We start from the raw sequence: 27711 nt of genomic DNA on the forward strand, positions 1-27711 counted from the left end.
ATGCATTCCTCATCAATCTTCATGCCTCTCCTCTTTGCTTCACTCCTTTCCTGACAGCATCTGTTATTTGCTCAGGGTTGAGTTCCTTGGCTCCAGGTACCATGTGTTACCCACACAAGTGGCCATTGTTCATCAGTGACCCTTGACAGTGAGTACCAGCAGCCTCTTTGATTATGGGAACATTGTAACCTCAGTAAAGTCTCATCCAAAAGACAACTTCCCCAACAGTGCAGCACTCCCTCACACTAGGAGTGTCAACCATATCTTGTGTTCGGGTCTTGGAGTGGACTTGAACCCACAGCCATCCAATTCAGAGGTGAGCGTTCTACCCACTGAGTCATGGCGGGCACTTGGCAGACGCAATTGTTTGAGGTAGCTTTTCTTTATTTTTTCACAGCATGTGAGCATTGCTGGCAAGGCCAGCTTTTATTACTCATCTCTAACTGCCCTTCAGAAGGTGGTGGTGAGCTGCCTCCTTGAACCGCTGCAGTCCATATGGTGTAGGTACACCCACAGTGCTGGTAGGGAGGGAGTTCCAGGATTTTGTCCCAGTGATAGTGAAGGAACGGTGATATATTTCCAAGTCAGGATGGTGAGTGGCTTGAAGGGAACTTCCAGGTGGTGGTGTTCCCATCCATCTGCTGCCCTTGTCCTGCTAGATAGTAATGGTCGTGGGTTTGGAGGAGCCTTGGTGTGTGGCTGCAGTGCATCTTGTGGATGGAAAGCACACTGCTGCCATTGTATGTTTGTGGTGGGTGGGGTGCTGATTAATTGAGTACTTTGTTCTTGATGGTGTGAAGCTTCTTGAGAGCTGTTGGAGCTGCACTCACCAGGGTAAGTGGAGAGTATTCCATCACGCTTCTGACTTGTGCCTTGCAGACCGTGGAGAGGCTTGGGGAGTCAGGAGGTGAGTTACTCTCTACAGAATTCCCAATCTCTGACCTCTTGTAGCCACAGTATTTACGTGGCTAGTCCAATTCAGTTTCTGGTCAGTGGTACCCTCAGGATGTTGATGTGATTCAGGAATGATGATTCCATTGAATCTCAAGGGGAGATGGTAAGATTCTCTTTTATTGTTGATGATTATTGCCTGGCACTTGTGTGGTGCAAATGTGACTTGGTACTTAAAGCCTGAATCTGACTGTTGTCCAGGTCTTGCTGCATTGCACACGGACTGCTTCAATATCTGAGGAGTCGTGAATGGTGCTGAACATTGTGCAATCATCAGCGAACATCCCCGCTTCTGATCTTATGAAGGAGGGATGTTCATTGATGAAACAACTGAAGATGGTTGGGCCCAGGACACTACCCTTGAGGAGCTACTGTAGGGATGTCCTCGGACTGAAATGGTTGCCGTCCAACAAGCACAGCAATCTTCCTTTGTGCTGTGTGACTCCAATCAATGAAGAGCTTTCCCCCAATTCCAGGTGACTTACTTTTCCAGGATTCCTTGATGTCTAAGGCAGCCACTCACCTCACCTTGAGTTCGTTTATCCATAGAGATAAAAACGAAAAAACTGCGGATGCTGGAAATCCAAAACAAAAACAAAAACAGAATTACCTGGAAAAACTCCGCAGGTCTGGCAGCATCGGCGGAGAAGAAAAGAGTTGACGTTTCGAGTCCTCATGACCCTTATTGCCTGGCACTTGTGTGGTGCGAATGTGACTTGGTACTTAAAGCCTGAATCTGACTGTTGTCCAGGTCTTGCTGCATTGCACATGGACTGCTTCAATAAATAAGGTCATGAGGACTCGAAACGTCAACTCTTTTCTTCTCCGCTGATGCTGCCAGACCTGCTGAGTTTTTCCAGGTAATTCTGTTTTTGTTTTTGTGTTCGTTTATCCATGTTTGGATCAAGGCTCTATTGAGGTCAGGAGCTGAATGGCCCTGACGGGCATGTTTGCTGATGATTGCACAATGTTCAGCACCACTCACGACTCCTCAGATACTGAAGCAGTCCGTGTCCAATGTAGCAAGACCTGGACAACATTCAGATTCAGGCTTTAAGTACCAAGTCACATTCGCGCCACACAAGTGCCAGGCAATAATCATCACCAATAAAAGAGAATCTTACCATCTGCCCTTGAGATTCAATGGCATCACCATTCCTGAATCACATCAGTGAACAGGTTATTGTTATATAAGTGCCGCTTGATGGCACTGTCGACGACACCTTCCATCACTTTACTGATGATTGAGAGTACACTGATGGGGCGGTGATCGACTAGGTTGGATTTGCCCTACTTTTTGTGTACAGGACACACCTGAGCAATTTTCCACATAACTTGGTAGATGCCAGTGTTGCAGCTGTACTGGAATAGCTCGGCTAGGGTCACGGCAAGCTCTGGAGCACAAGTCTTCAGTGCTAATGGTGACATATTGTCAGGGCGCATAGTGTTTGCCTTCAGTTTCTTGATATCATGTGCAATGAATTGAATTGACTGAAGACTGGCAACTGTGACACTGGGCACCTCCGGAGGAGGCTAAGTTGGTTCAGTTCTTCAGATACTCGGTCTTTTTTTCACCATCCTTACCACATAGCTCAATGTCATCTGCAAACATCATTGACCATGGCATTTCCTGTCTCACTTACTCAGTTAAAACGTCTGTGACCTTCAGGGAGAGGAAGGGGCTCAGTGCTGATCGGGGTTCCAATGCATGGGGGTGGTGGATGAACTCATCCCTGAAACGCGAAAGTAAAGATGGGTGCAACAAATTCAAGAAAGGTCACTCCCATAGAATAATTCCATACCTTATGGCTCCTCTGGTTCGGGTCTGAATAATTGAAGACACGGGAAAAAAACATACAGTTTGATTGGAGGAGCAGCGAGCAAGTGTGGGAGATAGAATCTGTGAGGAGCTACTCCTCCAATCACAGATTCTGTGTCTCCTGTGCTGCTGCTCCAGCTCCTTCAGTGACAGGCTCCTTCCCTCTCCCTCCTGCTGCTCCTCGAGTGACAGAAGATATGATTGGAGGAGCAGCAAGGACGAGAGGTAGGGACTCTGTCATTGGTGGAGCTGCAGCAATTTTCCTCGATGATGACCCATTTGACTGGAACTTTCAACACCCTCCGGGACTGGGACAAGGCCCAGGAGGGAAAAAAAGCAAAAGAAAAGGGCTGAGGGCGGTGGGAACCCAGATTGAGGCTAGGAGCAGGCCAGGACGAGCTGTCTGTACTGAGAACAAGAGCAGCAGCCAGCAGAGGAAAGGTTCATCATATTTTAATTTTGTGGTGGTGGGTGGGTGGGTGCAGACCGGCGAGGCAATGAGAATTAAGAAGAGAAATGATCAACCATGCAGATTCATTTAGCCTTTTTCTAATTTACCTAATCTACTTATGCCTATCTGATTTCTGTTTCGTTACATCAAATACTTGGAATTTGAGATGAATAGTTTATTATTGTAAGTTGGGAATTGTATTTAGATGTTGCACAAAGACTTTTCAGATGGGAGGTCAGGCAACCAAAGCTCTTTGGTGGTGACATCTTCCCAGTGAGCATGATGTACATGATCCAGCAAGTTCCTGTTCAGTTGCTGGTGTTGACTTCATCCTTGTATTACATGTGCTAACTGCATGAAAAGCTAAAATGTTGAAATGCTGAGGCCACTTTGGTGATTTGATACAAATGCAATGATCCACAGCCTTGATGGTATTAGATGGTAAACAATAGGAAAATATGATTTTCAAAAAGACATGCAAATGGAGGAAGAAGAAGAGATATAATGATGGACACCGAGAAAGTGACTGATTGACACAAAAATGCCAGCAAACCATTTTTTTTTAACTTTACAAACCAGTTTGACAATAACTGTGAACAATTTAAATTTTCATAAGTAAAGGTGGAGATGGCAGCGTATTGTCACTGAGCTAGTAATCCAGGCCCCAAGAAATTCCTTATCTGGTCTGGCCTGTATGTGACTCCAGACCCACAGCAATGTGATTGACTCTTAACTACCCTCTGAAATGGCCCAGTAAGACACTCAGATCAAGGGCAATTTGGGATGGCAACAAATGCTGGTGCAGCTTGCTCACATTCCATGAAAGAATAAAGAAAAAAAATTGATTTTATATATAGACTCTAGATAAGTATTTGCCCCTTTTGGGTATAATGGAAACTTTCATTTCAATCAAAACGCCATATGTTTTCTTTGTTCTGATTTTGAATTGCTATTGCGCAAGCCATGTGCTGTCAAGTAAAGGTGTTGCTTTGCAAAATAGGTTTTTCATCTAGCGTTGACACATGGTTTTCATATTATTTTGATTGGAATAATCCTTGCTTTGAGATCAGATGAGCTGCTATATATTATTGAGTCTTTGGGTTTCATATTTGGTATTTTGTCTACCCAAAGAAGGAAATCCTGAAAGAATTGCAACACGAATACAAGCTTTTTAAAATTCATTCACAGGATGTGGGCACTGCTGGCTGGGCCAGCTTTTATTGCCTATCTCTAATTGCCCTTGAGAAGGCGGTGGTGAGCTGCCTTCTTGAGCTGCTGCAGTCCATGTGCTGTGGGTACACCCACAGTGCTGTTAGGGAGGGAGTTTGGATTTTGACCCAAATGTAACTAATGTTACTGTGTGTCTGTGTCAACTAATAAAGGAGTTAGTGAGCACGAGAAAGGAACCCTTGAACAACAAAAAGAAGCCCTGAGAAAACGTGAAAGGAGCCCTCGAGGAAAGAATTATTTTGACCTCTTGTGCCGACCCTCAGTTCAGTCCCACTTTGGCTACCAAACTCTCCCTGTCCCCCACATTGCTTCATATTAGTCAGGCACCCCTTGTACATGTCCTGTAATAGTCATACATGCTTCTGAAGGACTCTGCAAATTCTAGCACATTTCCAAACTTCCTCCCTTGGAACTCAGTCATAAGCCTTCTCTAGAGTGATGAATGCAATCCATTTGTTGCATTGACCTTCCTGATATTTCTTCAACACTCACCTCAAAACAAAAATGGCATCAGTGGTGCTTCTTCTGGGCATGAACCTGAACGGACCTTCGTGGATTTTCACTATTTTTCTCAGTCTCTGATATGTATCTTGAAGATATGTGGTTGGAGTTTAATTCCTTGGTATTTTTTCCAATTTTGGATGACTCCCTTTCCTTTGAATATTGATACCAAAATGCTTAGCCTCCATGCCCTTGGGATTTTCTCTCATTATAACACAACTGAGTAGCTTGTTCAGGATCTTTACCACATATTCACCTTGGCAAGTCCATACTTCTGCTGATATCTCATCCAATCCTACTGCTTTGCTGTTTTTTATTCCTTTCAGACTGTTATGATTTCTTTCAGATTGATGCTTGCCGTCATTCCTTGATCTTCAGCTAACTCTTCTGCCTTTGTTCTCGGGTTTTCTTCATTCCTAAGCCAGTTAAATTATTGATCCCACCTCTCTCTGATATCCTCTTTCGCTAAGGTTATTCCACCTGCATCCTTGATTGTATATACATTTTCTGCATCTTTGTTAACTGATCTCAAGCAGCTATTCCGAGGAGACTTTTTTGTCTCCCTTTGCTATCCAGGCTTTCATATATTTCTTACACGGCCAGGGATCTTTCTCTAACAATCACTTTCATTCCTTTTTGCCTTTTTGTATTGCTCTTTATCTCCTTTAAGCCCCGTTTGTTTCCAGTTCTTTGGCAATTCCTATTTTTCTTTTACTACACTTTGTGTTTTCATTCCACCACCAAGTTTCTTTTCCAGCCTTTCTCCCCCTTGATGATTTTTCTCACACTTCTTCACCAGTTTAATCAAGCTTGTTAAGGGTTCCACCAGCCTTCCACCATGTCGGTCATAACTTCTAATTCTCTTAGCTGCCTCTCCATCTGCTCTTAAATTCCCCCTTTCTTGCAGATCTTTGAGCTTCCACCACCTGATGTTCTGTCTACCTCTTGTTGCTGCCATTTTATTTTCTTTGCAGTCAGCTTTGTCGTCAACACTCAGTGCTGGTGGTCCGTGCCTCACTTGGGAAGATTTTGCAATTTTTTGCTCCCTTTGCATGTTCTTTTCTAACCATGATGTTGTTCAGCTGTGCTTCTCTTCCACCACTATTGTAGGTTATGAGACGGTTTCTGCGCTTTTGGTACCAGATGTTTAGTATTACCAGTTGGTATGACATGGCAAACTCCAGCATCTTGACTCCTTGTTCATTTGCTTCTTGAAAACCATGTTGACCATGGGTAACCTCGTGTCCTGCTCTTTCTCTCTCTACATGTCCATTTGTGTCACCTGCCATCACTAGTCTGTCACTGCGTGGCATTGTTTGAATTGTGTTGTCCACCCGTGCCCAGAATTCTCCTTTCCCCTCAGGTACACACCCGCTCTGTGGTGAATCATAATTAAGTATGGTCCACGTTTCACCGCCGGATTTCTAGCTTTACTTTGATTATCCTGTCACTGGTTCTGTCTGCTGCCAGCACCTTGCCCTTCGTTTCCTTGTTTAGTATTATTCCAACACTATAAAAGAGCAGGTTAGAAACTGGGAATTCTGCGGCGAGTAACTCACCTCCTGATTCTCCAAAGCCTTTCCCCCATCTACAAGGCACTAGTCAGGAGTGTGATGGAGTACTCTCCACTTGCCTGGATGAGTGCAGCTCCAACAACATCAAGAAGCTCCACACCATCCAAGACAAAGCTGCCCACATGATTGGCACCCCTTCAAACATTCAATCCCCCCACCACCAAGACACAGTGGCAGCAGTTTGTACCATCTACAAGATGCATTGCAGAAACTCACCAATGCTCATAGGAACAGGAGTAAGCATTCAGCCCCTCGAGCCTGCGCTGCCATTCAATGCGATCATGGTCTGATCGAACACTTAAATGTCTTTTACCCCACACTATCCCCATAACCCTTCACATTATTGTTAATCAGGAATCTATCAATCTCTACCTTAAACATTCTCAATGTCTGAGCTTCCACAACCCTCTGGGATAGAGAATTCTAAAGATTCACAACCCTCAATGTCTCCTCATCTCGGTCCAAAGTGGCTTCCCCCTTATTTTGAAATTGTGTCCCCTGGCTGTAGACTCCCCAACCAGGGGAAACATCTTACCTGCACCTACCCTGTCTTTTCCTTTAAGTATTTTGTAGATTTCAATGAGATCACCTCTCACTCTTTGAAACTCTAGAGAATACTGGCCCAGTTTCCTCAATCTCTCTGCATAAGACAGTCCCGCCATCTCTGAAACAAGCCTGGTGAACCTTCGTTGCACTCCCTCTATGGCAATAATATCCTTTCTGAGGTAAGGGGACCAAAACTGTACACTGTACTCCAGGTGTAGTCTAACCAAGCTGCTATACAATTGAAGCAAAACTTCACTACTCCTGTACTCAAATCCTCTTATGATAAAGGCTAACATTCCATTAGCCTTCCTAATTGTCTGCTGCACCTGCATGTTGGCTTTCAGTGACTTGTGGACAAGGACACCCAGGTCCCTTTGTACATCTACAATTTCTAATCCCTTGGCGCTTAGGAAATGCTCTGCACATCTGTTCCTACTAACAAAGTGGATAATTTCTCATTTTTCCACATTATATTCCATCTGCCATGTTCTTGCCCACTCACTAAGTCTGTCCAAATCCTCCTGTAGCTGCTTTACATCTTCCTCACAACACATTCCCACCTAGCTTTGTATCATCCGCAAACTTGGAAATATTACATTTGGTCCCCACATCCAAATCAGTGATATATATATATTGTGAACAACTGGGGCCCAGGAACTGATCCTTGTGGTACCCCACTAGTCACAGCCTGCCAACATGAGAATGACCCATTTATTCCTACGCTCTGTTTTCAGCCTGTTAACCAATCCTTAATCCATGTCAGTATATTGCCTCTTATCCCATGTGCTTTTATTTTGCTAATCAACCTCCTGTGGGGGACTTTATCAAAATGGATCTGAAAATCCAAGTATACTATGTCCATCAACTCTCCTTTATCAATTTTGTTAGTAACATCCTCAAAAAACGCCAACAAGTTCATCAAACATGATTTCCCATTCGCAAATCCATGCTGACTATGCCCAATCAGATCATGATTATCCAAGTATCCATTTATCACATCCTTAAAATTGATTCTAGCGTTTTCCCTGTTTTCTCTCTCCCTCCCTCCCTTAAACAGTGGGGTGACATTTGCTACCTTCCAATCTTCAGGAACGTTTCCAGAATCTGTAGAATTTTGGAAAATGATCACCAATGCGTCCACTATCTCTATAGCAACCTCTTTCAACACTTTGGTATGCAGAATGTCAGGTCATGGGGACTTATCAACCTTCAGTCCCATTAATTTCTCCAAAACAGCCTCCTTTCTTATACTAATTTCCTTCAGCTCCTCATTCTCCCTAGCCCCTTGGATCTCTAAATCTGGGAGATTTCCTGTATTTTTCTCAGTGAAAACAGACACAAAGTAATCATTTAGCTTCTCTGCCATTTCTCTGTTCCCCATTATGAATTCTCCTGACCCTGCCTGTAATGGACCCACATTTGTCTCAGCCAAACGCTTCCTTTTTACATACCTCAGACAGCCCCTTCCAAGCCCATAACCACTACCATCTAGAAGGACAAGGGCAGCAGGGAACATCACCACCTGGAAGCCCCCCTCTAAACCACTCACCATCCTGACTTGGAAATATATAATTTTTCCTTCACTGTCGCTGGGCCAAAATCCTGGAGTTCCCTTCCTAACAGCACTGTGGGTGTACCTACACCACATGGACTGCAGCGGTTCAAGAAGGCAGCTCACCATCACCTTCTCAAGGGCAACTAGGGATGGGCAATAAATGCTGGCCCAGCCAGTGAAGCTCATATCCTGTGAATGAATAAAAAATAGGCAATGGCTAACATTTAAGGAACTAATGTGTGCATTGCAACAGTTATACATTCCTTTCTGGTGCACAAACACAACAGGAAAAGTTGCCCAACCATGGTTAACAAAAGAAATGAAGGATAGTATAATATCCAAAGAGGAGTCATTTAAAGTTGCTGGACAAAGCAACAAGCCTGAGGATTGAGTGTAGTTTAGGGAGGACCAAGAGATTGATTAAGGGGGGAAAAATAGAATACGAGAGGAAACTTGCAAGGAACATAAAAGAGGACTGTGAAAGCTTCTATAAGTATGTAAGAAGAGAAAGATTAGTGAAGACAAATGTAGGTCCCTTAAAGTCCAAAACAGGAGAATTTATAAGAGAAAACAAGGAAATGCCAGAGCATTTAAACAACTACTTTAGTTCCCTCTTCACGTAGGAAGACACAAATAACTTCCCAGAAACTCTAGGGAATTGAGGGTCTAGTGAGAAAGAGGAATTGAATGAAATTAGTATTACTAAAAAAAAACTGCTGGAGAAATCAGTGGGACTGAAAGCTCATAAATCCCCAGGGCCTAATAATCTACATCCCAGGGTACTAAAGGAGGTGGCCATGGAAATAATGGATGCATTGGTTGTCATCTTCCAAAATTCTATAGATTCTGGAACAGTCCTGGCAAATTGTACAGTGGCAAATGTAACCCTGCTATTTAAAAGAAGAGGGAGGGAAAAAAACAGGGAATTACAGACCAGTTAACCTAACATCAGTGATAGGGAAAATGCTAGAGTCTATTATAAACAATGTGATAACAGGACACTTAGAAAATATCAACAGGATTAGACAAAGTCAGCTTGGATTTATCAAAGGGGGAAAATGTTTGACAAACCTACTGGAGTTTTTTGAGGACGTAACTAGCAGAATAAATAAGGGAGAACCAGTTGATGTGTATTTGGATTTTAAGAAAGCTTTTGATGAAGTCCCACATAAACAGTTAGTGTGCAAAGTTAAAGCACATGGGATTAAGGTAATATATTAGCATGGATTGAGAATTGGTTAGCAGACTGAAAACCGAGTAGGAATAAATGTGTCTGCTTTGGAATGGCAAGCAGTTACTAGTGGGGTACCACAGGGATCAGTGCTTGGGCCCAGCTATTCACAATGTATATCAATGATTTGGATGAGGGAACCAAATGTAATATTTCCAAGTTTGCTGACAACACAAAACTAGGTGGGAACGTGAGAGCGATGAGAATGTTAAGAGGTTTCAGGGCGATTTAGACAAGTTGAGTGAGTGGGCAAATACATGGCAGATGCAGTATAACGTGGTTAAGTGTGAAGTTATCCACTTTGGTAGAAGAAACAAAATGGCAGAGTATTATTTAAATGGTGATAGATTGGGAAATGTTGATGTACAGAGGGATCTGGGTGTCCTTGTATACCAATCACTGAAAGCAAGCACATGCAGGTGCAGCAAGCAGTTAAGAAGGCAAATGGCATGTTGGCCTTCATTGTGAGAGGACTTGAGTACAAGAGCAAGGATGCTTTACTGCAGCTATACAGGGCATTGGTGAGACCACACCAGGAGTATTGTGTGCAGTTTTGGTCTCCTTATCCAAGAAAGAATATACTTGCCAGAGAGGGAGTGCAGTGAAGGTTCACCAGGCTGATTCCTGGGATGGCAGGATTGTCGTATGAGGAGAGATTGGGCCTGTACTTACTGGAGTTTATAAGAATGAGAGGGGATCACATTGAAACGTATAAAATTCTGACAGGGATGGACAGACTGGATGCAGGGATGATGTTTCCTCGGACTGGGGGTGGGGGGTTTGGGGGGGTGGGAGAGTGGGGGGGGTTGGGGGGGGCGGGTTGGGGGGTGGTCTAGAACAAGGGGTCACAGTCTCAGGATATGGGGTAGACCACTTAGGACAGAGATGAGGAGAAACGTCTTCACTTAGAGGGTGGTGAACCTGTGGAATTCTCTACCACAGAGGCTGTGGAGGCCAAGTCACTGAATATATTTAAGAAGGAAATAGGTTTCTAAACTCTAAAGGCATCAAGGAGTATGGGGAGAGAGTGGGAGTATGGCATTGAGATAGAGGATCAACCATCATTTCTGAATGGCAGAGCAGGCTCGAAGGGCTGAATGATGTGCTCCTGTTTCTGTTTTCTATGTTTCTGTATTTACAGGCGGGTCGCCGGGAGTGTGCAAGTATTTAAAAGGGTTTGTGGCAGCACTTACAAGGGGTCCTGGGAAGTGTGTCGGTAGTTACAAGGACTTCCCGGGAATGTGCCAGCATTTAAAGGACAGTTCCCCAGGCATATTGCAGTGTGTATATGGGGCCCCCGGGAGTGTATCATTATTTAAAAGAGGTTCCCCACGAGTGTGGCAGCAGTTGCAAGGGGCTCCCCAGGATGCTAGTATGTTTGGAAAAGCACTGTGGACACGTTGCCTAGATGTTATGTTGTGAGTGCGCATGTGGCTGCCATTGGCTGATGTGTGTTGGAACAGATCTCTATTTTTGTAGAGCAATGAGGCATTTGTTTTTTGACTGAGAGGTCAGAAAGAAACTGGTCCCTTGCCAGCCTGTAGTTGTGTCTTGTGATATTGTTAGTGCCGGGGTCTTCTCTGTGCTGCTGGTGGCCTATAATGTATAGGGAAAAAAGAAATTTACAAAAAATTTACAATGTTGGAAGTAAAAACAGAAAATGCTAGAAGTACATAGCAGTTCTGACATTGCAGTGAAACAGCACTGAAGGAGGCCATTCGACTCATCATGTCTGTTCTGGCTCTTTGAGGGAGCTCTCTAATTAATCCCACTCGCTTTGCTTTCTCCCTGTAGCTCTGCCTAGAATCAGTCAACACAGGAGGCGGCCATTTGGAAAAGAGACCCATTTATTTCCAGCATTTTCTGCCTTTAAGCTGTAGAAGTTTTAAGAATGCGCAGTGAGCTTCAGCAAGTTATTGTGGTGATATAGTTATTCATCTACCTCCTTTATCCACCAACACACACACACACGGACACTTGGCATTTTAATGAGCGCTTAATTAGTTCTGGCAAAGCATATATCTACTTAAGAGGAAACATATTGTGCAGAATTGCCACATAGCCTGAAACATTACAAAGCAAGAGCTGTACCAGGGTTGGTTACAGCCATTCTTTGTTCTGTGAGTAAAGTTGCTGTTTGGCACTCACTGATTTGTGCTGACTGACTCTAATCAGGTGGGACACTACAGTTATGCTAAGTGCCTCTGTCTGGGGAGTAGGGGGAAGAATGGAGATCCCCCTCCCCTACCTTTGCAACCCCCCCTCCCACCCCTACCCCCTCCACTCCTGATCTGAAGAGGTGACTGCTGGTAAATGAGGAGGTAGACAGGATTAGGCTTGGTTGTGATGCAGTACGTGGTTGAAAAGCCTGTGGCACAAAGGCAATGGTAATCCCCAGCAAAAGAGAGCGGAGCTTTCAGGAGAATGGAGGGAAGTGGAGTTGGGATTGTGGCATGATGGGCTGTGCTGGTTGGAAACAGCTTCAGGTCCTCATTCATTGTGAAATATTTCTTGTGGTGCAGAGAGATGCAGTTGTGTCCTAACACATTAGAAACTTCATGAACTTAGTCTGGGATCAGTAGATCTTATTTGGCAAGTCACAGGAAATACCAGTTGGAAGTATTCCACAGAACAAGCTTAAGTTTGTTATGGACAAAGACATAGACAAGTGGCAAAAAAATGTTTTGGATTTGGGAGGAGAGTGGATTTCGGTAAAATAAGGGAGGATCTGGCCAATGTAGACTGGGAGCAGCTACTTGTGGGGAAATCTACAGAGGAGCAGTGGGGGGGGCGTTCAAAAAGGAAATGGGGAGGGTACAGGCTCAACATGTTCCCTCTAGGGTGATAGGAAGGAGTAACAAGCCCAGAGAACCATGGATGACCAGAGATATTTAGGATACGATGAGAAGGAAAAGAGAGGCTTTTATCAGGTACAAGGGGAGCAAATCAGCGGAGGCATTAGTAGAGAACAGAAAGTGCAGGGTGGAGCTTAAGAAAGCAATTAGGAGAGCAAAGAGGGGATATGAGAAAGCCCTGGCTGGTAGAAGTAGGGAAAATCCCAAGATATTCTACAAGTATATCAATGGGAAGAGGATAACCAGGGAAAGAGTAGGGCCCAATAGGAACCAAGAGGGCAATCTATGGGTGGAGCCAGAGGACATCACTAGAGTGTTGAACGAATACTTCACATCCATCTTCACCCAAGGGAATGAGGATGAAGAATCAAACTTAGGGAGAGAGATTGCGAGGTTCTTGAGCAAATTGATATAGGGAGTGACAAGGTATTGGATGTGTTGGTAGGCTTAAAAGTGGACAAATCACCAGGTCCGGATGATTTGTGTCCCAGACTGCTGAGGGAGGCAAGGGGGGAGATCACAGGGGATGTGACCCAAAATTTTAATTCCTCTCTGGCCACGGGGGAGGTGCCAGAGGACTGGAGAACAGCTAATGTGGTTCCGCTATTTAAGAAGGGTTGTAGAGATAAGCTAGGGAACTACAGGCCAGTGAGTCTCACGTCAGTGGTAGGGAAACTATTGGAGAAAATTCTGAAAGAGAGAATCTATCTCCACTTGGAGAGGCAAGGTTTGATTAGGGATAGTCAGCATGGCTTTGTCAGAGGGAGGTCATGCTTAACAAATTTGATTAATTTTTTTGAGGAGGTGATCAGGTGCATGATGAGGGTAGTGTAGTTGATGTAGTTTATATGGATTTCAGCAAAGTCTTTGACAAGGTCCAACATGGGAGACTTATAAAGAAGGCAAATGCATATGGGATACAGGGTAATTTGATAAGGTAGATTCAAAATTGGCTTAGTTTTGGGGAGACAGAGGGTGATGACAGAAGGCTGCTTTAGTGACTGGAAGCCAGTGTCCAGTGGCATACCACAGGGATCTGTGCTGGGTCCCCTTTTATTTGTCATTTATATAAACGACATAGATGACTATGTTGGGGGTAGAATAAGTAAGTTTGTGGAAGACACAAAGATTGGCCGGGTGGTTAACAGTGAGGTTGAGTGTCTTGGGCTACAGGAAGATATAGGCTTGGCCTAAATAGCCAAGTGGTTATGGTACTGGGTTTGTAACCCCAAGATCAAGAGTTCAAATCTCACAATGGCAAACTATGAAACAATATAACTTCATCTGAAAAACACATGGAAACGAGTTTGTACTCGAAAGAGTTACAGGAAGATATAGACGGGAGAGTCAAATGGGCAGATGAGTGGGAGATGGAATTTAACCCTGAAAACTGTGAGGTGATACACTTTGGAAGGAGTAATTTGACAAGGAAGTATTCAATAAATGGCATGACACTAGGAAGTTCTGAGGAACAAAGGGACCTTGGCCTGTGTGTCCATAGATCTCTGAAGGCAGAGGGGCATGTTAGTGGGGTGGTGAAAAAGGCATATGGGACACTTGCCTTTATCAGTCGAGGCATAGATTACAAAAGTAGGGAGGTCATGTTGAAGTTGTATAGAACTTTGTTGAGGCCACAGCTGGAGTACTGTGTGCAGTTCTGGTTGCCACATTATAGGAAGGATGTGATTGCACTGGAGGGGGTGCAGAGGAGATTCACCAGGATGTTGCCTGGGATGAAACATTTAAGTTATGAAGAGAGGTTGGATAGACTTTGGTTGTTTTCGTTGGAGCAGAGAAGACTGAGGGGGCGACCTGATGGAGGTGTACAAGATTATGAGGGGCATGGACAGGGTGGATAGGGAGCAGCTGTTCCCCTTAGTTAAAGGTTCAGTCAGGAGGGGACATAAGTTCAAGGTGAGGGGCAGGAGGTTTAGGGGGGATGTGAGGAAAAACTTTGTTACCCAGAGGGTGGTGACGGTCTGGAGTGCATTGCCTGGGAGGGTGGTGAAGGCGGATGGCCTCACATCCTTTAAAAAGTACCTGGATGAGCACTTGGCACATCATAATATTCAAGGCTTTGGGCCAAGTGGTGGTAAATGGGATTAGGTAGGTAGGTGAGGTGTTTCTCACGTGTTGGTGCAGACTTGATAGGCCGAAGGGCCTCTTCTGCACTGTGTGATTCTGTGAACATAATATAAGGCATTAAGGTGCCCCATCAAAGGTTGCTAAATAAAGAGCTCGTAGTTAAGGGGGTAACATTTAGCCTGGATAGAGGATTGGTTAGCTAACAGGAAGCAGAGAGTCGGAATAAATAGGTCTTTTTCAGGTTGGCAAAATGTTGCTTGTGGAGTGCCACAGGGATTAGTGCTGGGACCTCAACTATTTACAATTTATATCAATGACTTGGATGATGGGACTAAATGTATGGTGATTAAATTTGCCAATGATACCAAGATAGCTAGGGAAATAGGTTGTCAAGAGGAGTCTACAGATAGGTTAAGTGAGTGGGCAAATATTTGGAAATATTGGGAATATATTATGGAGAAATGTAAACTTGTTCACATTGGCAGGAAGAATAGAAGAATAGTGTACTATTTAAATGGAGAGAGATTGCAGAGCTCTTGAGGTTCAGAGGGATCTGGGTGTCCTGGTACATGAATCACATGAAGTTAGTACGCAGGTACAGCATGTGATTAGGAAGGCAAATGGAATGTTGGCATTTATTGCAAGGGTAATAGAATATAAAAGCAGGGATGTTTTATTACAGCCATAAAGGTGTTGGTCTCAGTACAGTGTTCAGTTTTGGTCTCCTTATTTGAAAAAGGATATAATTGCATGAGAAGCAATGGTGATGTCACCGGAGTAGTAATCCAGAGGCCCAGGCTAATGTTCTGGGGACATGGCTTCAAATCCCACCATGGCAGCTGGTGGAATTTAAATTCAATTAATAATCTAGAATTGAAAAGCTACTTTCAGTAATGGTGGCCATGAAACCATTGTTGATTGTTGTAAAGTCCCATTTGGTTCAGTAATGTCCTTTAGGGGAGGAAACCTGCTGTCCTTATCTGGTCTCATCTACATGTGACTCCAGAAACATAGCAAAGTGGTTCTGAAATGTCCAAGCAAGCCACTCAGCTCAAGGGCATTTAGGGAGGGGCAACAAACGCCGGCCTTGCCAGAGACACTCACGTCCCATGAAAGAAATTAAAAACGGTTGAGCAAGTTGGGCCTATATCCATTGGAGTTTAGAAGAATGAGAGGTCATCTTAGTGAAACACATAAGACCCTGAGGGGATTGGACTGGGTAGGCAACGAGAGGGCTGAATGGCTGACTCCTGCTCCTAAGTCCTACGTTTGAAAACAGTTTTTTAAAGTTTAGAATGGAGCTTGCAGGGAGATCAAACTGGGAGCCATAATTAGAATATGGCCATGGAATACTGTCACTGCTCTAACTGAAGGTACAGTTTTTGTCACTTTGATTGAGGAAATACTTTCTGGTGGTAGTCTTGAATTTAACTTTTTCCCACGTTATCTTATCCATTGTCTAATTAGTGGAGCCAGCCCTGTTCCTAGCAAAACTGGAATCGTTGGGAATCTGGGGGCAGCTCTCCTCTGGTTGGAGTCATACCTATCACAAATGAAGATGATTGTGGTTTTTGGAGGTCAGCCATCTCAGCTCCAGGACATCACCGCAGGAGTTCCTCAGGGTAGTGTCCTAGGCCCAACCATCTTCAGCTGCTTCATGAATGACTTCCCATCATAAGGTTAGAAGTGGGGATGTTCGCTGATGATTGCACAATGTTCAGCACCATTAGCGACACCTCAGGTTCTGAAGCAGTCCATGTTCAAATGCAGCAAGACCTGGGCAATATCTAGGCTCGGACTGAAAAGTACCAAGTAAATTTCACGCCACACAAGTGACAGGTAATGACCATCTCTAACAACAGAGAATCTAACCATCGCGCCTTGATGTTCAATGGCATTGCCTTTACTGAATCCTTCACTATCAACATCCTGGGGGGTTACCATTGACCAGAAACTAAACTGGACTAGTCATAAATACTGTGACTACAAGAGCAGGTCAGAGGCCAGGAATAGTGTGACAAGTAATCCACCTCCTGACTCCCCAAAGCCTGTCCACCATATACAAAACACAAGTCAGGAGTGTGACAGAATACTCCCCACTTGCCTGGGTGAGTGCAGCTCCCACAACACTCAAGAAGCTTTACACCATCCAGGACAAAGCAGCCGCCTGATTGGCATCACATCCACAAACATTCACTCCCTCCACCATCAATGCACAGTAGCAGCAGTGTGTACCATCCACAAGATGCACTGCAGGAATTCACCAAGGCTGCTTAGACAGCACCTTCCAAACCCACAACCACTACCACCTAGAAGAATGAGGGCAGCAGATAGATGGGAACACCACCACCTGCAAGTTTTCCTCCAAGTCACTCACCATCCTGAATGGGAAATATATCGCAGTTCCCTCACTGTCGCTGGGTCAAAATACTGGAACTCCCTCCCCAACAGCACTGTGGGTGTACCAACACCACGTGGACTGAGCAGTTCAAGAAGGCAGCTCACCACCACCTTCTCAAGGGCAATTAGGGACGGGCAATAATTGCTGACCCAGCCACCTTAGCCCACATCCCATGAATGCATTAAAAAAATTATCATGTTGAACACTGTCTGTGGTCAGTTGTTGACTGCTTCCTTACTGCTGTAGTGAATCATTGCATTTTGTATCTGAATCGGAGTTATCAGGACTTCACTAAAGTTAACCATGGGCAGAAGACGCTTTCTTGTAATGTTCAACTAATCTTTAAAAAGCACCCAGCTGGGCTCTGCTCTAATTTCCAAAGATAAAAAAGATATGAGACACTGGAGAAGGTATAAAATGATTTATAAGAATGATACTAGAATAGGCGGTTATAGGCTACAAACACATATAGATAGGTTAAGGGAGTGGGCAAAGATCTGGCAGATGGAGTATAATGTGGGAAAATGTGAAATTATCCTTTTGGCAGGAGGAATAAAGGGAAGCATATTATCTAAATGGTAAGAGATTGCAGAGCTCTGAAATGCAGAGAGACCTGGGTGCCCTAGTGCATGAATCACAAAAGGCTCGTGTGCAGGGTACAGCAAGTATTTAAGAAAGCTAATAGAATGTTATCATTTATTGTGAGGGGAATTGAATATAAAAGTAGGGAGGTTATGCTCCACTTGTACAGGGCACTAGTGAGACCGCATTTGGAATACTATGTACAGTATTGGTCACCTTAATTAAGGAAGGATGTAAATGCATTGGAAGCAGTTCAGAGGAGGCTTACCAGGCTAGTAACTGAGTGCGTTGTCTTATGAGGAAAGGTTGGACAGACTAGGCTTGTATTTGCTGGAGCTTAGAAGAGTAAGAGGATTCTTGATTGAAACATATAAGACCCTGAGAGGTCTTGACAGGGTGGATGTGGAGAGGACGTTTCGTCTTGTGGGAGAATCTAGAACTAGGGGGTCACTGTTTAAAAATAAGGGGTTAGCCATGTAAAACAGATGAGGCGAAATTTTTTCACACATAGGGTTGTGCATCTTTGGAACTATCTCGCTGAAAAGGTGGTGGACACAGAATCTTTGAATATTTATAAGGCAGAGGTAGATAGATTCTTGGTAAGTGATGGGGTGAAAAGTTAACAGGGGGTAGGTGGAATGCAGATTTGAGGTTTTTTTTAAATTCAATTATGGGATGTTGGTGTCACTGGCTAGGCCAGCATTTATTGCCCATCCGTAATTGCCTCTTGTTCAGAGGGCACTTAAGCGTCAACCCCATTACTGTGGCTCTGGGGTCACATGTAGGCCAGGCTGGGTAAGGATGGCAGATTTCCTTCCCTAAAGGACATTAGTGAACCAGATGGGTTTTTACAACAATCGGCAATGGTTTCATGGTCATCATAAGATCAGCCATGATCTTATTAAATGGCGGAGCAGGCTCAAGGGGCTGAATGGCCCATTCCTGCTCCTTGTTTATAAAAAAAATTGAAGAGGCTGGAGCTCTTTTCTCTAGAAAAGAGAAGGCTGGGAGGGAACTTGACAGAGGACTTTAAATTTATGAAGAAGTTTGATAGGGCAGACACTGACATAGACCAGTGGGCCATTGGCCTGCTTGTGAGCTGTAAATACTGTGCAATGTTCTCTGAAACCTGGGTTGTGTCTGGAGAGAGTATTTTGGGATGTAGAATGCTGTTACTAACCTTCCACAGTGAAGCTGGTAGTGAGATGATGAACTGGGCATCTCTCAATGAATGCAACAAAAGTCTTTTCTCAATGTATTGGCTAAATAAGCAAATTAACAGGCCTTGGATAAGTTTGCTTCTAATGAAAAACATCTCTATGTTCTGCATCTGTTTCCAGTGCACAACCCTTTAGTGCTATTCTTTAAAGGAGGATATCAGAATTGCCTGAGAGTTGCACCTAATGAATGTCAATGAGGGAGCTATGACAGAACAAGGGCTGCAAATAAAGCATGCTGAATTGGGTGGAAGGGGGAGGTGGGGTTGAAGGCCAGTGCAGAATGAGTGGTTTGGAATAGCATAGCCAGACACCTGAGAACAAAAACAGAAACAGAAATACCTGGAAAAACTCAGCAGGTCTGGCAGCATCGGCGGAGAAGAGTACAGTTGACGTTTCGAGTCCTCATGATCCTTCAATAGAACTAAGTAAAATTAGGAAAGGGGTGAAATATAAGCTGGTTTAAGGGAGGGGGGTGGGGGGCGGGGGTGTTTGGGACAAGCAGCCAGTGATAGGAGGAGATAACCAAAAGCTGTCACAGACAAAAGAATAAAGAGGTGTTGAAGGTGGTGATATACCCCCTTCCTAATTTTACTTAATTCTGTTGAAGGGTCATGAGGACTCGAAACATCAATTGTACTCTTCTCCGCCGATGCTGCCAGACCTGCTGAGGTTTTCCAGGTATTTCTGTTTCTGTTTTTGTTTTGGATTTCCAGCATTTGCAGTTTTTTGTTTTTATCAGACACCTGAGAACTTGGCTAACTGAAGATGGTGTGAGAGCTGGAAAGGAAGAAGGTGTTACCCACAAATAAAAGGGTGTGAGGTTCTACAAAACAGAAGGTTTTCAGCTCCCATTCTATGCTGTGTTAGCTGACTCTCAGCTGGAGTGTTTAACTGGCCTCAGCAGCCCCTGGGGAGTTGAGAAACTTGACTAAGAATTCACATTGCATGCTAATTGACATCATGAGGAGAGGCAAAGTTAGATTGAATTGTCTGCTGTTTAAACTGACTGGTGAAAAATGCTGTAAGGGCAATTACTGGAGGGCACCAGGAGCTTTGAAACTGTACCCCAGCAAGGAGTCATCACCATCAGGAGGGAAAATTCATCTTAAAAATTAGGTTGTAGCACTGAGTGTAAAAGTTAACAGCTGTTAGAGATTCTCTACTTTGCCATCTTGGACAAGGGTGGTCTGTCTGTGAGCTCTTGCACTGGGTGTTAGTGCGGGGTGAGGAGTTGATATCCACTTGCATTTCCCAGTCGGTGTTGGGCTGCCTTTGAGATTGATAACTGAGCTCACCACATAGGGAACTGGTGTACAAGAATTGAAACCTACACTATGAAAGAAGCTAGAAGGTATGAGTTTGCCAGAAATGTAACTGTTGAACCAACTAGTCTTGTGTTAGGAAACGTTACATTCTGAGGACAGTATGTTACTTGCTTTCCAATCAGGCCCCCCACCCTCCATAAGCATGCAGTCTATATCCTAACTCGTACTAATGCCTGTTCACCTAGCACCTTTGTGCTCCTAGGCTTATGCTGTTCCCCAGTCCAGCAACATCTCAGTTTTAGAAGTCTCATTCTTGTTTTCAAATCTCTCCATGATCCTTGCACGTCCCTATCTCTGAACCACCTCTGGGTCTACAGCCCTCCAAAATCTCTGTACTCCCCTGATTCTGCCCTTTCGATTTCCTCTGATTTTTATCGCCCCACTATTGGAGGCCATGCCATCAACTGCCTGGTTTCCAAGCCCTGGAATTTCTTCCCTAACCCTCTCCACCCCCCCCCCTCTCTCTCTGTCTCCCTTGCTCCTCCTTTCAGATGCTCCTTAAAAATTTGCACCTTTGACCAAACTTTTGATCATTTGCCCCAATATCTCCTTAGTTAGCTTGGTGGTAACATGTTTGTGAAACGCCTTGGAACATTTTCCTCTGACAAAGCACCGAATAAAGATGAATTGCTATTATGTAGGTGAAATTATAGAATTTAGATGGAGACACGGACTGACATTCTACCCTAGGGTGAATCCATAAATGTGTGGTATGCCTATGTTTGCGCTTTTACTTCCTTGTTTTCAGTAAGCTGGTAATAACACAAAGTACAATACAAAGGAATTCTGATGAGCTGCACCCTGAGGAGTTCTGACGTTTACTTGGCGGGCCTCTCTGTTCTGAAGCTGTCATCATTAAATAGCTCGATACTGCATGTACCGATTCAGAACTGTGGTGTTTATGCGGCTGTGGTGCATTTTGAATGGAAATTACTTTCCCTGTGGCCTGCACCTCCCCTTAGTTTGGCAGCCAGCTGAATAAATTATCTGTTTGAGCTGGAACCTGTTACTGAGCTAAATGCTGGGACCTTACTGGTAATGAAGGCAGAATCTTCAGCTGAGATGATTGTAAGGAAACCTGAAGACTGTTGGGTGTCCTGTTCTATGTATCTACTGAGATTCTTTGCACTGTGAATGCCGATCACATGTACTTCCCTTTGGCACCAGCGTCTCCCTCTGGAGATGATGGATTGTGCCTGGGGTGTATGTCACTTCTATCTTGAACATTGTCTGCCGTGGCTGTAGAGGCCGATTCATGAGTGGCAGTTCCTTCCACAGCTGGCATAGATGAATGGCATTGCCCTGGGTCAACTGATTTTTTTCCTTCCGGTGGGCTCTCTTTTCTGCCATCTGGTCATTTCTTTTGCCCTATGCTTTTTCCATGCCCTTCCTGACTGCTCGTCTCCAGGCACTCCGGTCAGCAGCAAGGATTTCCCATGCAGCCACTCAGATCCTGGTCAGCTTGAAATCTCACTTGCAGGCTGTTACTGTTATTTTCCCTTTATAGGTGCTAACTTCTGTACTTATAAACAGTTCTGTTTTTGGTTCACACTATCCTCAAAATTTATTTCCATACACGTTTATGATCATTCCCTCAATCTATTAAAATTGAACTGCTCTAAGTTGTTTCCACCTTTTTTTACCTTTAGTAATAATTGTCAATGGTGTTGGTTAGCCTTAGAAGCCAAATGGATAATATCTCTCTATAAGAAGTAAGGAGTGCCTGTGACTGAAGATGCAGCTACCAGTGGTGTGATGAAGTGAGGTGGATGGTACACAAGAAAATAAAATCAGAGAAGAAATTTTAAAATATAGGATTTGGGAGACTAGAAGCCAATGTAGGCCTGTGAGAAGCAGGGTAATGCACAAGTGGGACACTGCACTGATTAGGGTTCTATATGTACGAGTTGCAGTTTATAGAGGGTGGTAGAGAATACGGGTGACTGACCAAGGAAACATTGTATCGCAGGCAGGGGTGACCAGTTGATCTCGTACTGATAGCAAGCTCGCCATGGAGCATGTCTATGGGATTAATGTGGCCGTCATCCATTCGGCTCACATGATCCAGCCGAGGGAGTCAACACTGACTCAGAGCAAACAAGCTAGGGATCCCTGCCCAGTGGTGTACTTCCATATTCGACACTCAGTCCTGCCAGGAGATGCCCAATATTCATCAGAGGCAGCAGAGGTGGAGGCTGTTCAGCTGATTTTCTTGCCTTGCATAAGTTGTCCATGCCTCACTACTGTAAAGGGGGGTGCTGGGAACATAAACCCGGTATACGTGGAGTTTTGTATTTCAGGCTAGTTTGCTGTTGGTCCACATGCGGCTTCTCAACTTTGATATGACAGCTTAGCATTCCTGGTGCTGATTTTAGAATCACAGAATTGATATGGTACAGAAGCAAGCCATTCAGGCCATCGTGACTGCTCTGGCTCAAGGGGCAGGTTACTGATAATTGTTGATCCGTGGATATGTGAAGCTGTTGACAACCTCTAGAGCAAGATTGTTGATATTGATGGAAGGTGGAGTCTCCACGCCCTTTGGTCTTCCTGACACTGATTGTCAGTCCAAACTCCTTGCAGGCCTGGGAAAATTGATCTTCAAGCTGTTGCGAGTGAGCTTCAGCATGGGATGCCAGTGGGGCATCATCAGCAAACAGCAACTCGCAGACTAGCGCATTACGCACTGTGGTCTTGGCAAGCAGTCTTGCCAAGCTGAACAGCTTTCTGTCAGCTCTGATGTGCAGGTGGGCACCCTCATTTGAATTGCCGAAAGTGACTCTGAATTCTTACCACATGTACACAAACATAGGAGCAGGAGGAGGCCATTCTGCTCCCCTAGCCTGTTCTGCCATTCCGTTAGATCTTGGCTGATCTGTGTTATAACTCCATGTAACATCACCCTTAATACACTGATGTAACAAAATCTATCACTCAGTTTTAAAATGTTCCATTGATCCCAAACCTGAACAGTGTTTTGGGAGGGGAGGGAGTTCTAGATTTCCACTACCCTTTGTGTGAGGAAGTGCTTGAAAGGCTTGGCTCTAATGTTAAGAATTGAAATTTCTATACACACTTGTATTTGCAGGATTCTTTTAAGTATTTATCAGCATAAGAACCTGTAACGTGGAAGTGGGAATAAGCCATATAGCTCAAGTTATTATTGAAATACAACTTATCCATTTATAACTGGAATAAGAACTGAAGTTGATGCTGAGAGTTTAGGCTTCCAGATTCAACTCTAATAGTGCAATCTAGAGGCAGTACTCTTTCTGTTCCCCACCCACTCCAACCTCACTGCTGGTTTTGGGGAGGAGAGGGTGTGAGTAAGCGACACAGGATTTTAATGTCCAGTGAAATTGTGTCTGGTTTGGCAAGGCTGAATGTTCTCTGCACAGCTCAGCAGAAATAAAAATGTTAACTAGCAAACTGACTCATCAAGAAAACGCACATCATAGGATTTGTTGACGATACACATAGGAGTTTGGTAACTGGAACTGGCGTTGAATTGATCTGTCCCATTACCCTTCCCTTCCACCTTGCTGCTTCACTGGTGTATGAGGCTGCTCTAGTGTAGTGTCCATCAGCTGCTGGCTGATCTTGCACCTGATGCATAAGTGGGGGTACCCGGCAGAAGTGCTGCAACTATCCTTATTTTCTTTATGTGCAGGTTGTAGATTATAGGGATTTAAGGTGGTAATTGAAACAGGTTTTTAAAGTTACTTAGTGCCACACTATCTCAAATGCCAGCTTCGACAGACCCTTGGGATCCAGTGTGAAACTCTCCTGCCTGTCCCTGTACTAGAGTGTTGTGGAGAGCAGATCAGATGTAGAGTGAAAGCTCTACATTCTTTTGTCCTTCATCTGCCATCAATCAAGTAGCTTACTGGAATATTTGTGAGATGCCTATCCAAGAGACAGTTCTAAAAATACTGTCTTCCTTTTCCTGGATTAGTTAGATTCCGCATGATATATCTCACTGCTGCCGGTCTCATTACGCTAGGCCAGCTTCATTCTCATTGGAGTTTGAAAGAATCAGTCAATGCTTTTCACTGGGGCCAGATTTGAAGCTGTGGGTCTTCCCTGCCCATCAGCCATGAGAGTTCCTGGGAGGTGTAAAAAAAACAAATGGAGAACTTTAGGCCAATTTAGTGGGGAAAAGACTGGGAAATTTCCCCCTGCCTAGTGTACCCAAAGGCAATCAAACAAGTCCAAGGAGATGAGTCCACGGATTACCATTTACCCACCTACTTTCTATGTTTTATGTTGGCCACACTCTGGTTGAATTGAAAGACTTGAAGAGCTGCCTTCTGCTGAGAGCAGGATTTAAGTTACAGGGTAGAGATTGAAGCGGACTAACCTGATGAGGGCTTTGGAAAATTGAGAGCTAATCCTTGGTTCCCTCCAGTCTGTCAAGAAATATCTCCCTAGCAGAAATGTCCAGCCCAAGGGCTCGGGGTTAGGGAACCGAGATACCCAGGAGGAATTGTAGTTTGTTCTTCCTCCTTGCTTCTAGAATCTCACTAGGGTAAGTCTAGCATGCTGGTATGTGATTTGAGTGGATCAAGATGCACTCTCTTTTCCTCTCACCACAGGATTGATCATAGGCCAAGCTTAGGGAGAAAACCTGTTGTGGAAACAAAGCCTTTATACATCACAGCCTTGACAGTACGTTGGCCAGAATGCCTACTCCAGATGATGATTGGCTGGGATTACAGCAGACGGAGGGAGAAAGTAGCTTGGACTTTGGCCAGACTGCTCGTTCAGGTGCTGCTGGGTGGAATCTTGATCTTTTCCAGACATGGTCTGTGAATGTTGTGAAGAGACACTTTTCAGAAATACAACATTCTGTATTCCCATCACCTTTATCCATGTCGAGCCCTGCTCGTTCTATGTGCTTCACAAGTGAGCTTTAAGATCCTTTCCTTTTTCTCCAACTGTGGAAATATCTCAAACAAAGAATAGATTACAGGAAGCCTCTTCTCTCTCTTTGAAAGCCCTGTTGCGGATTTGAAAAAGGCAGATTGAGATCTGAGATGTGATGCAGTGTGGTAGTCTATCAAAAAAAGTTGCAAATGTTGCTAGTGTCAACATATGAGTTAGTAGTGGTTTGGTGTAGGAAGAGAATTCTCAACATCGAGAGTGTTGCTGAAACTGCCCAGGCAATGCTTTGGGCAGTTGCCCTACCTCGCCATGCCTGGTTGAGTGTGTTTAGTTTGTCCAGTGGTCAGGTTGTATTTATCAATGCATCACTATTTAGCAAACTGCTTTGGAAATTGATTGATTCAATCAACAAATTTTTTTTTTTTTTAAACCATTTTGTGCTCCGGATGAGAGCTCTTGTCCCCCGCATATCCTTTTTTCCCAGTGTGATGCTGTTTCATGTTGTTGGAGGTGGGAGTATATTATATTGAGTTTTCTTCTCTTTGTTCCCTCTTCCCCCACATTGACGTAAATCGAGCTTCACCGTAACTGTGACAGCTCATGGCTCTAGGAAATGCTTATAATCTCCTGGCCTAAGCCACTTTACTATCTAGTGGCAGTGACCTTCTGCTAACCACACACTTGCACTCCCACTCGCACTCTCACACTCTTTCCAAAAGTGATGTTCAAATCTCTCATATCCATGAATTTCATAGAGAGGACCCTATCATATTGTTGGGGTAATTGGCTGCTTTTCTTTTATTTTTTTCATGGGATATAGCATCTCTGGCAAAGCCAGCATTTGTTGCCCATCCCAAATTGACCTTGAACAGAATGCTTCTGCTTGGCCATTTTAGAGGGCAGTTAAGAATCAACCACATTTCTGTGGGCCTGGAGTCACATGTAGGCCAGATTGGGTAAGGATGACAGATTTCCTTCCCTAAAGGGCATTAGAACAGATGGGTTTTTATAACACGGATAGTTTCATGGCCACTGTTACTGGGACTAGCTTTATATTCCAGATTTGTTAATTGATCTTAAGTTCCACCAGCTGCGGTGGTGGGATTTGAACCCGTGTTCCTAGAGCATTAATTTGGGCCTCTGGATTACTAGTCTGGTGACATACCGTGACACCACCTTCTCTCCCAAGATAAAAAAAAATTTGCATTTCTATAGCGTCTTTCATGACTTCACTTCAGGTCATCCCAAACGCGCATGGCCAGTGAAGCACTTTAGAAGTGTAGTCAATGTGGTAATGTCAGAATAGTGTAATATGACCACGTATTTTAAATGTCTTCATTAACACTTGATACCTAAGGCTGTTGAATCAGTTAAACAGTAACTGAATGAAGAGTCATACGGACTCGAAACGTTAACTGTGTTCCTCTATGCAGATGCTGTCAGACCTGCTGGGTTTTTCCCCAGGTATTTTTGTTTTTGTTTCAGATTTCCAGCATCTGCAGTATTTTGCTTTTATTGTAGCAACTGAATGAGTTTAATTCTGTTGTTATTACTTTGGATTCCTGGATGTTTGCTGAAGTTTTGGGACTGACTTTCACCATTCTGTGAATTGATGGCCTTGTTCCTATTTAGTGGTTTAAAAAAATAAGGAGCACTTGCATTTCTAAAGCGTCTTCCACGATCTTGGAATGTCCCAAAAGTTTTTATAGGCAATTAAGCAGTTTTGAAGTGTAGTCACTGTTGTAATGTAGGAAACACAGCAGCCAATTTGTGCACAGCAAGATCCCACAAACAGCAATGTTGATAATGACCAGATGACCTTTTTGTAGATTGAAAAGTAGAACACCGCGCCAGCAGCAACTGGCGAGAGAACAGAGTTAACGTTTCCAGTTGATGTCCTTTCATCAGAATTAGGAAAAGTTAAAAATGTAGCAGGTTTTGAGCAAGAGGTGGGAGGGACAAAGACAAAAGGAAGGTCTTTGATAGGCTGGAAGACAGGAAAGGTTGAATAACAGAAGAGATAGCCTTCCAGGGCCAAAGGGAATGATGATGAGGCAAGAAAATAAAAGATATAGAAACAGAAAATGCTGTAAGCACTTAGGTCAGCAGCACCTGTGGAGGGAGAAAGAGTTAATATTTTAGGGCGGTGACCTTTCATGAAAGGTCATTGACCTGCAACATTAACTCAGTTTCCCTCCCTACAGTTGCCTGCTGAGTAATTCCAGCATTTTCTGTTTTTATTTCACATTTCCAGCATCCAGAGTATTTTGCTTTTTGAAAGAAACAGTAGAGGTGCCTAGAGGAGGCGTGCTGCTGTTTGAAAGCAAAAGTAAGAGAAAACCCTAAAAATACAAAGAAAAGGAAAAAAAAAAACGGGGTTACAGCTGAAATTGTTGAATTCACTGTTCAGCCCAGAAGGCTGTAAAATGCCCAATCTAAAGATGAGATGCTGTTCCTCCAAGCTGGTTTAGGTGTTGTTTGAGAGATAAATATTGACCAGT

General features: G+C 44.0%; 1 protein-coding gene across 9 annotated transcripts in view; it reads left to right on the plus strand.

Annotated features, from left to right (window-relative positions):
* Nucleotides 1–27711, plus strand: part of stim1b (stromal interaction molecule 1b) — a 163696-nt gene that overhangs the window by 17510 nt on the left and 118475 nt on the right. The gene's annotated exons all lie outside the window — the stretch shown is intronic.

This window comes from Carcharodon carcharias, chromosome 11 (genome assembly GCF_017639515.1).
Source record: "Carcharodon carcharias isolate sCarCar2 chromosome 11, sCarCar2.pri, whole genome shotgun sequence".
Taxonomy (NCBI): Eukaryota; Metazoa; Chordata; class Chondrichthyes; order Lamniformes; family Lamnidae; genus Carcharodon; species Carcharodon carcharias.